Below are 9,779 nucleotides of genomic sequence, written 5' to 3' on the forward strand. Positions count from 1 at the left end.
AACAGGAACAGCGGAAGCAAGTAGACATGGGGGGGGGGGGGGGTCGGTTCCGACTCAGATCGAGGGCGCAAAGCAAAGTTTCTAGGGTGGTTCGGGGGTATGCCCGTCCGTAACATTTCTAAAACGTGATGTCCTGAAATGCGATTTTCTGCATTCTACAAGTAACATTCATGTCTGATTTAAGATTTACTACCAATAATAGTTTTGATTCAGAATTATTGGAGAGGCTAGACCACCCCCCCCCCCCCCCCCACCCCCGCAGTCTCCATACACTGCTCCGCCTTACCTGGAAAATACTACATCTCTGCTTGAGTGGTACCTTTAAGAAGCGGGTATTAATGAAGCTTAAATTATAAAACGACATGCAATCGCAGACACTTAAGCCCAAAACGTTAACCGCTTGACTGTCTGTTTGTTTACCATACCAACCCAGATCTCACAAATATATATGACAAAAGTTAGAAACGGAAAATTCGACACCCGCACATGTAAACTAATATGACTGTCGAAATGGGTTCATTGAAATCCTAGTAAACATATGTCTAAAGGCTCGACCTTTATAGGGCTTCTACTCTTAAGCGCGGGTATTATTGTGATGTTGACTGTGGGTCTCTGTGCACCCTGACAACACCAGCATTACATGTGACACCCGTCACCCGATTAATGGGCTCACCCGCGCGTTTCGCTCGAGTCATCTGTTAGGAGGCTCTTCGTATCCAGGTTCCATGCAGAACCGCTAAGTCTTTGTTTGTAAAGGGTTTCTACATGAGGAAATTACTCCAGCACTGGTCAATATCTGTTATTGCTTCTAGCCGTGAAGTTCGACGTTGAAACATGTGTTAATGCAATAATGGTTTACAACAGGGTTTACGACAGATATGATTTTGTAAAAGGAAAATTAATTTCCATAAACTGTAAAATTTGATATTCGTGTTGGACTACAGTAAGTATTCAGTATATTATTTTAGTTATTTGTTAAAAAAGTATTATATTATTTTTATGCAGTAAGATGCATTTGTTATTAATACATTTGGGTTTTTATTTCAAGACTTTAAAATAAATAAATAATAATAATAATAAAAACCTATTTTATTAGTGGTTTTTATTTTAATTTTAAATTATTTATTGGAGTGCTGGCAACTAGAATGACACTGGTCAATATCTGTTATTGCTTCTAGCCGTGAAACATGTGTTAATGCAATAATGGTTTACAACAGGCTTTACGACAGATATGATTTTGTAAAACGAAAATTAATTTCTATAAATTGTAAAATTTAATATTCGTGTTGGACTTACGATTCGCTAAATTCATTTGACAGTAAGTATTCAGTGTATTTTATTTATTTGTTAAAAAAGTGTGACATTTTTAATGTAATAAGGTTAATTCTTATTATTGCAATTATTTTTCAAGACTTTTAAACAATAAATAAGCATTTTATTATTGGTTCTTATTTTTAAATTACAATATTGACAACCAGAACTGTTTATATCCCCTCTGTAAAAATTAAATAGTGCACTAACATAATAATATATACCACGGCCTTTGTTACATCAGTTGTGAAGCACTGGCTGAAACGAGAAATAGCCCAATGGGTATCTGTGGGAAAGTGCATATAAAAGATCCCTTGCAACAAAATGGAATGATGTACTGGGTTTCCTTTAAAGCCCTGTTTATAAGAGACACAGGTCAGTGTAGAGGTCGTTTCTGGTATTTCTAAAATCTTCTTTAGTGAAATCTCTTGTGCCATGGTTTATACTGAATTTAGTTAGCTCGCTTCTGGTGTTGTTAATATCGTCTTTAGTTAAATTCCTTGAACTAAGGTCCATTTTGTTAAGTCGCTTCTGGTATTGCTAATATAATAAATACATTTTTTTTTTTTTTTTTTTTTTTTTTTTAAATATTTATTTTCCCCAGTCCATTCTGACCATGTCAAGGTTGGGGAGCCTTGAATTCATGGCCTTACATCAAAGTAATATAATTTATGTACAAGTACATATATCTAATTTGTTGTATAATAATGTTATATAGTCATATATAACAATTTGATACATAAATGCATTTGTAAGGTTTCTGTATAAATTAAAGATTGGTAAAAAACAAAACAAATTGCTATGACGCATATAATGGAAAGGACTGGGAAATATAGGAGAAGAAGAAAGAAGATATAAATGGTTAAAACACATAATAATAAATTGATAAATAAATAAATAAATAAGCAAACAAACAAACAAAACAAAACCAATAAATAAATAAACAAATAAAATAAATAAATAAATACATGGGTGTGTGTGTGTGTGTGTGTGTAAATATATACTAGCGCGAAACGAAAAAGACCTGGAATTCGAAACAAGCTATTGTTAGGAAATACGTTTCAGTCAAAGAGATTAAGCCATGGTGTCCATTGTTGATTAAAAATTTCGTAATTGCAATTCTTATATAAAATAAATCTTTCTATTTCAAACTTGTTTCGCAAAATGTTTTTAACTCCATTGATATTTAATATTTTGTTCTGTACTTTCATACAGTAGATATAATATTTAATGTTGATAATCAACCAATTTACAAATTTACTATTTTCGTTATTGATCATACCAAACATAACAATATCTTGACTAAAAATAATGTCAATTCCTGTTTCAGTCAATATCCATTCTCGTATTGATTCCCAAATGTGGTTAATCTTGTTACAGTCAAAGAAAAGATGTTGTAATGTTTCACATGAAGCTTTTCAGAAGTCGCACGCATTAGAATCCACGTAATGTATCATATGCAAAAATGTATTAGTAAAGATTCTGTGTACTATTCTATACTGAAACCATGATAATGTTGTGTCTTTTACACATCGAAAAGGAATAACATAATACTTTTCAATTGTGCTTTTGGAATGACAGTTTGTGAATTTAACATATCATACATATGTTTATGTCACGGGGATTCTATAATACCCGTAACTGAATGAAACACGATTGTCCAAATATCTCTCGTAGCTGTATATGTATTAGATCTCTCTGTAACGGGCGGTTATACCCTAATGTGGCTCGTCTAGGTATGATCAGAGATACGATCTTATATAAAGTATATATTATTATAGCACGTTTAGTTCACTAGAAAACACAACAAAAACACAATACACTTTGGAATCTGTATTAACCTACGCTGACAAATGTACTGCTGCAGTAGTTAATTAATAACAACAATAATAACAACCCAGAACTGATCACTTAATTAGTTAATCTCTAGGTGTCTAGTTTACACAATATGCTAATCACTTCACCGTGACACAACACCCACACGTGTGATAATTGAGAAACGCTAACACACACACGTGCGATAATGGAGAAACGCTTCCAGGGGAACTTAATTAATAAAGGAATTACAACACTATTCCTAACTGGTTAATCAGAACGGTGAGCCTACAGAATACTGCGTCAGATGACCGACAGCACCGTCTAAATAATATTGGTATAATACAGTATTAAAATATTTAAAGTCACATCAATCACATCAAGGTTATACACAGAGCAAAAAATATATATTTACCAAAGTCCCGTCTGAACTAATATAGATCGTTCAGTGGACGGACAGCGATCCCCTGGAGCCTTCCAATATGTTTCTCCTCGATATCTCTAAACCCTAGCTATTTATTCAAAACTCTCAGAGACAGCGAATACAAGGCGGTACCTCACATATCATGTGGATTTTCCACAGCCACCATGCCGGCATATTTTTCTCTGATCGTCAGACTGGCTGTCGCCATACCGCGAGCAATCCCCTGGCCATAAACAGCACTACCGGAGATATTACGTAACTACTAGCTGCATGGCCTCCACACCTGCGCTGGGTGTGTAACAGACGCTCGACGGCCGTCGCGCAAAGGTATCACGTAACAAGTGCATTTGGAACTGCACACGGCCTCTAAAACAATTAATATCGCCACAGGCGAAAAGAAATTAAGAGCATGTACCGTCACAGTTTACAACCACTTTTGTCTTTTAATAAATGTTTATCTTAAACGGGAAAACAGAATTTTTAAGACTTGTGAAAGTGTCATCGTTTATGTTTTCTAATTTGTTTATAAATGATTTAACAGCATTTGTTATTGACGCATATTCCAAGACATTTGTATTTATATGTGATACCATTATTGATATAATGTTTGTATATAAATGGTTTGTTACCTTTTGCTGTTATTCCAGATATTAATACTTAATATATCATCCACACTTTGTGGGTATTGAACTTTTTGTATATCTATCCAGCTGGACAGTGTTTCTCTCCAAAACCTATTGCGAATATGTTCTATTTTGCGCGTTAGGAAATAATCACCTTGTTTAATCATGTCTGTTAACGATATGTTTGTAATTGACTTAAACAAAGTGATCCACTTTGAGTTATTTAAAAACATTCTTCGAATCCATGTACATTTCAATGCTGTTATAAAATTATTTATGTTTATCATTTTAACACCACCCCTTTCATAATCTTGCGTTATTAAATTTCGTTTAAATTTTTTAGTTTTACTCTGCCAGATAAATTTAAAAAATAATGTATTTATATGTTTTATCAGAATTTCATTTGGATTCGGTAAAGCTATTAATAGGTGAGTTAACTTTGGCATTATTAACGTTTTCAATATAGTTATTCTTCCTAAAACCGTCAATCTTCTGCAAGACCATACTCTCATCAATTTTTGTACTTCTGATATTTCTGAATCATAATTCAGTTCGATTATATGTTCCATGTTCACTGAAAAGTTGATACGAAGCAGGTTAAAATGAGTTTGACCCCATTCTAACTTCCATCAATATAATAATAGTTTAGTTAAGTCTCTTATGCTATGCTTGATAATGCATTTAATTAGTTCGCGGGGACGGGACGTAGCCCAGTGGTACAGGAAGAAGGAAATGTTTTATTTAACGACGCACTCAACACATTTTATTTACGGTTATATGGCGTCGGACATATGGTTAAGGACCACAGAGATATTGAGGGAGGAAACCCGCTGTAAAACTTCATGGGCTACTCTTTTCGATTAGCAGCAAGGGATCATTTGTATGCACCATCCCACAGACAGGGTAGTACATACCACGGCCTTTGTGGTGCGTCCGTTTGATGCGCAGTCGGTTTAGGATCGATTCCCGTCAGTGGGCCCATTGGGCTATTTCTCATTCCAGCCAAGTGCATCACGACTGGTATATCAAAGACCGTGGTATGTACTATCCTGTCTGTGGGATGGTGCATATAAAAGATCCCTTGCTACTAATGGAAACGTAACGGGTTTCCTCTCTAAGACTATATATGTCACACGTACCAAATGTTTGACATCCAATAGCCGATGATTAATAAATCAAGGTGCTCTAGAGGTGTCGTTAAACAAAAACAAACGTTCTTTAGTTAGTTCACTCGCTTATGGTATTGCTAATATTGTCTTCAATTGAGTCGCTTGTGCTATATGTTTAATATTGCTAATATAATATTTTAGTTATGTACAATGTGCTATGTTTTATATTGTATTTAATTACGTCGCTTCTGGTATATATACTGAACAAAATAAGAAACTTCCGCTAACTTTGCTTAAACATAACTTGATGAAAACAAACCGGTGGAATAATTGTTATATATGCGTTTAAACAGTGTTCCATGATGTATCGTTTGGTGCAAAAATCATGACCATAGGTTAAGAGAAACTGGGTGAAATTTTGACCAAGTGTGGTAGGGGTTAAAAACAAAATCACCCACTTAATAACGGGTATGACCACCTCTTGAATTGACCACTGCAGTGCATCGCAGGCGCATAGAATTGACTAAAGTGTTGATTTCTGCCTGTGGAATATTGTTCCATTCCTGAATGAGCGCTTGACGAAGTTCGTTGACGTTAGCGGGTGGATTGGAACGACGCCTCAATCGTCTGTCCAGACTATCCCAGACATGTTCGATGGGGTTGAGATCAGGACTTTTAGCGGGCCAGTCACCAATGAAATCAATGTTATTTGTCCTAAGAAAATTTACAGTGTCTCTAGCTGTATGAGAGGTGGCATTATCATGCTGAAAAATCGAGATGTTGGCGTTGTTATGGAACAGAGGAATGACGTGATGAGCGAGAATGTCATCGCGGTAACGTTGAGCATTTAAATTGCCATCAATGACGACTAGTGGTGAACGATAACCATGGGCAATGGCTGCCCAGACCATGACACAATCCCCACCCCCGAAACCATCTCGTTCAAGAACACAACAGTCAGCATAGCGTTCATTTCTCCTACGGTAGACGCGCACCCTGCCATCACCACGTTGTAAAGAAAATCTGGATTCATCCGAAAAAAGAACGGTATTCCAGCGTCGCCATATCCAACGAGTGTGTACACGTGCCCAATTAAAACGATTTAGACGTTGACGTTGCGTTAAAACGCATCCGACGTAAGGACGTCGTGCATGTAAACCGTTCTCCCGCAGACGATTACGAAGTTTGCCCACTGATTCGGTTATTATGAAGCCCAGGTGTGTTAGCAGCAGTAGCAGTGGCAGTTTGGAATCGATTGCGCAAATGCGTGTTCATGATATAGCGGTCTTGACCACGCGTTGTAACACGCGGACGTCCACGACGTGGCAAGTCGTTGGTGCTTCCTGTCGTTCGAAATCTTACGCGAAGATTTCGTATCACTCGACTAGAACTCCCAACATGCCTTGCAACGTCTTCTGTCGACATGCCAGCATCAAGCATGCCAATCGCCCGTTCGCGTAAATTATTGGGTATTATTGGCATACTAAAAATGCTACAATGTAAAAAACGTTAATATTTTTACAAATTTTGAAGCGTTTTCGTTCACTTGACAACAATGTCAGTAAGACAAGTAAAACAAATTGACGAATACTACACGGGACATGTCGAACCATGCATGCACGTGCAAATTGAATTTCACGTTGTAGACGATTAACAGTGCAAAAATAATCGATAAAATTCATGAATCCTAATAATACAGCTCAAGGCTAATACTACCTATATAATTTCATTACACAATGAATTGTTTAACACAACAAATACTATCTGTACAAATCGGAAGTTTTTTTTTTTGTTCAGTATATATTGCTGAATAGTCTCTTTTGGGGGTCCGCTGCTGTTATTGCTCCTATTGCCTTTGGATAGTGTCCTTGGACAGGCTAGTGTTATTAGCAATACGACGAAGAGGTTGGTTAGACGTTGGGAAGTACACCCAGAATGTATTTGTGGAGATATTTGGGTCGGTGGTAGTCCAGTCTTTTGGCGACTAACAAAATGAGATCATGAAAATAAAGACGGAGCAGAATTCTAGATTAAAGTGATAACTTTTGTACCACGAAGTTAGTATATTAGTGAGGGCGGGATTTAACTCAGTTGGTTCAGTGCTCGCTTGAGGTGCTTGCATCGCAGGATCGAACCACCTCGATGAATTAATTCAGCTGATTGGGTTTTTTCCTCGTTCCAACCAGTGCACCGCAACTGGTCAAAGGCCGTGGTATGTGCTTTTCTGTCTGTAGGAAAGTGCATATGTAAAGAAAAGATCCCTTGCTGCATTAGGAAAAATGTAGCCGGTTTCCTCTGATAACTACAAGTCATAATTACCAAATATTTGACATCCAATAGCCGATGATTAATTAATCAATGTGCTCTAGTGGTGTCGTTAAACAAAACAAACTTTAAAATGTTTTTTTATTAGTCTAACTGCGGTCGACATGACGATTTCGGAAATGTTTTGTACAACTGGCAAGATGCCAGTTCATTGCAAAATATGCAACTTTTTATTATGCTCGTTTTAACAGCTATTGAAATAGGCAATAAACTTTAAAATGCGACTTATATATGTTTGAACAGGTACATTATTAAGGGTCATATATCACATAGCAGTCAACTTAGCTTTCAAGTCACTGTAATAAATCCATTCAAGTCGGTTTATTTAATGGGAATTGGAAGATCTTAGATAAAATATAAAGTACATGACTAAAAGACGAAGCTAGCTTGCACAATGTAAATATATATGACTTTTGACTTCCTAAAAGGTAATGGGGCTGGACGTAACCCAGTGGTAAAGCGCTTGCCTGGTGCGCGGTCGGTCTAGGATTGATCCCCGTTGGTGGGCCTTTGGAGCTATTTCTCGTTCCAGTTAGTGCACCAAAATTAAAGTTTGTTTTTGTTTATCGACACCACTAGAGCACATTGATTAATTAATAGTCGGCCGTTGGATGTCAAACGTTTGCTAATTCTGACTAGTAGTCATCAAAGGAAACCCGCTACATCTTTCCTAATGCAGCAAGGGAACTTTTATATGAACCATCCCACAGACAGGATAGCACACACCACGGCCTTTTACCAGTTGTGGTGCACTGGTTGGATCGAGAAAATCCCAGTCAGTTGAATGGGTCCACCAAGGTGGTTCCATCCTGCGACGCAAGCCAGTGCACCACGACTGGTATTTCAAATGTCGTGGTATGTGCTATCCTGTCTGTGGGATGGTGCATATAAAATATCTCTTGCTACTAATTGAAAAACGTAGCGGGTTTCCTCGAACACTACATGTCAAACATGACCAAATGTTTGACACCCAATAGTCGATTATTTATAAATCGATGTGCTCTAGTGGTGTCATTAAAATACATTTTAATTCTGAACGGTGTACGATATATTGATCGCTGGGCAAAATGTTTCATATATAAATACAGCATATATAGTAGCATACAGTCTTTTATCAGAACTTTTAACAAAACCCCAACACGTTAACCCTATTTGAGAGGGGGAAAATATTACATATAAACAGTTTCAGACCATCTGACCTACTTGTCGAAATAAACCTGATATAATGATCTTTTGTATTTCGTTGCAGTGATCCGTGAAATGACATGTTTTCGTCTTATTTATGATTTTAAGCCAGGTGTCTTGTTAAAGATAACCCATACCCACCCAACTCCTCTTGGTGTTATTTATGACATTAAGCCGGGTAGTTTTCTAAAAGACCACCAATATCTACCATACGCACCACCGAACACATTAACGAGCTGATATCAACTTGGTAAAACACGATCGATCTCTTCTGCCCGTAATATATTGTACATTTCAGTTTCATATATACTGAGTATACATGTGTATGCTTGTGTGTGTGTATGTCTCTCTCTCTCTCTCTCTCTCTCTCTCTCTCTCTCTCTCTCTCTCTCTCTCTCTCTCTCTCTCTCTCTCTCTCTCTCTCTCTCTCTCTCTCTCTCTGTATGTGTGGTGTGTGTATGTGTGTCTGTGTGTATATGTCTGTGTGTGTGTGTTTGTATGTGTCTGTGTGTGTGTGTGTGTGTGCGTCTCTCTCTCTCTCTCTCTCTCTCTCTCCCCTCTCTCTCTCTCTCTACGTCTCTCCCTCTCTCTCCGCTCTCGGTCTCTCTCTCTCTCTCTCTCTCAGATCTCTCTCTCTGTGTCTCCTCTCATCTCTATGTCCTCCTCCTCTTATGTATGTATGTATGCCTCCGTGTGTGTGAGTGTGTCTCCTCTCTGTGTTATCTTGTGTGTGTGTGTATGTATGGTATGTTTGTGTGTGTGTGTGTGTGTGTATGTATGTTTGTATGTGTGTGTATGTATATATATATATATATATATATATATATATATATATATATATATATATATATATATATATATATATACAGTCAGACCTCGTTACAACGACCACGTTCGTCCCTGGGTCACTTCGTCGTTATATCGAAATTTTCGTTATATCGATTTATTAATCATCGGCTATTGGGTGTCAATAGTAGCATGTGATGA

At 37.2% G+C, this 9,779-nt stretch overlaps 1 protein-coding gene across 1 annotated transcript in view; it reads left to right on the plus strand.

Moving 5' to 3' along the window:
* Positions 1 to 733: 733 nt before the first annotated feature.
* The window catches only part of LOC121378866, a 14,000-nt gene continuing 4,954 nt past the window's right edge, over positions 734 to 9,779 (plus strand). Inside the window, exon 1 of the mRNA XM_041507223.1 lies at positions 734 to 943. The gene's annotated coding sequence lies outside the window, so the exon portion shown is untranslated. The remainder of the gene's footprint in view (positions 944 to 9,779) is intronic.

The sequence above is a fragment of the Gigantopelta aegis genome, chromosome 2, assembly GCF_016097555.1.
Source record: "Gigantopelta aegis isolate Gae_Host chromosome 2, Gae_host_genome, whole genome shotgun sequence".
Taxonomy (NCBI): Eukaryota; Metazoa; Mollusca; class Gastropoda; order Neomphalida; family Peltospiridae; genus Gigantopelta; species Gigantopelta aegis.